Below are 1,657 nucleotides of genomic sequence, written 5' to 3'. Positions count from 1 at the left end.
GGATAAAATGAAACCCGAAATTCGCTCTATGGAGTGGAGGCATCACTTTTTTTTTTCAAAATGGCAACGGACCTCACAACTTCTTTACAAGTAATCGTCTTTGAACGAAAATATCACCCATACATCTCTGGTAACCTCCTGAAAATTAGATAGAAAGTGACATAAAGCTTGAGAGTATTTTCCATCTATTTTGAAGTGATATTATTTATCATTGGCATCCATGGCATTGGCAGTATATTTACTGGTCTGCAAGACATTACGTGAACTGCACACTGCAGCATATTCTGTGCACTAATATCTCCGTCTGCATCTTAGATGTCACAGCTTGAAAATAATGGGACAGTCTCTTCTAACCTTTTTGATTCGTTTTTTTCTTAATATTGACTTATTCAATTGTTACACTTAATTGTTGGTTGTTTTGTAAGAATATTTCTTCATTTTGTGCAATAAAGAACTTATAATGCCTATTACAATATGACTGTCCTTTTGTGTTCGATTGTGTCCTTGTAATGCCTGCAGACAGTCGCTTCACTTAACTTGGGGCTACAGAGCCATTTTTTAGACAACCTGTGAAAGTAGTCGACGAATACGTTTGTATAGGCAACAACATCTCCCTAACTCTGTTCTGTATGGTGACCTTCCCCCTATCTCCACCACCATCAGACAGCGTCGCCTTCGGCTAGCCAGTCACGTTTATCGACATAATGAGCCAGCTAGACAAGTTCTCCTCTGGAATCCTGAAGCCCCTCGACGAAAAGGTCGTCCCAACATGACCCTGAAAACATCCATCGAGCTAGAAACTGTTCTGAGTGGTCCATCTCTTTCCAACACTATGCTCGACAGGGACAGTTGGGCCCAACTCATCAAGTCATCATGAAAATGAATGAATGAAGAAGAGAAGAAGAAGGCCTACTTTATTCAAATTACCCTCATTGTATAAAATGCAGACGCTCCGTATGCATGCGTATAATCCCATTAATACGCGTGTCCACATAATAATTATCCATAAAACGTACGAACAGATATAGCCACAGCTGCGCCTAGTAAAGTTAGTGACTTTCTTTAACAACAATGTCTGAAACCAAATTATGACTGTATTTTAATTGAATTTGTATCCGGGTAAACTCGGTGCTTCTTGCATTGATGGAAAGACAAAGGCGGGCTGGGCTTATGGTGCAGCTGCATACTGTCACCGTCAGTCGCCAGGATTTGTGTCGGGGGGGGGGGGGGCAAAACACATTTTCCCCAAAAAATCTTATAGCATATTCTCAATTGATCATTTTGTTTTAGGGTGGGGGACATTACCCGCCCCACCCCACTGACATCCCTGCAGACACCCAATTTAATTAATGTGTATTAAATTAATAGCAAATATGACTTCACACCTGTTTTTCTTTTTTTTTCTTCTTCTTTATTTGTCCTGTATAGGACACAGGACCAGTGAGCAGTGAAATTTTGACCCCGTGAAATACGGGCTTCTCAGTTGTACTGCGCATGCCTTAGTGAACATAATTTGGATGTTGACAGGTCAGGTATGCAAGGTTAGATTCCACAAGGAGACAGATTTCACGAGTATCAATTTCATATATGACACTGGGATGAAGAAATACAGGAAGAGACTGATCCTCCAGAATCAACAACAACAATGCACAGTCAA

This window comes from Patiria miniata, unplaced genomic scaffold (assembly GCF_015706575.1).
Source record: "Patiria miniata isolate m_02_andy unplaced genomic scaffold, ASM1570657v1 HiC_scaffold_29, whole genome shotgun sequence".
NCBI lineage: Eukaryota > Metazoa > Echinodermata > Asteroidea > Valvatida > Asterinidae > Patiria > Patiria miniata.
Note: the sequence above shows the minus strand (reverse complement) of the source record.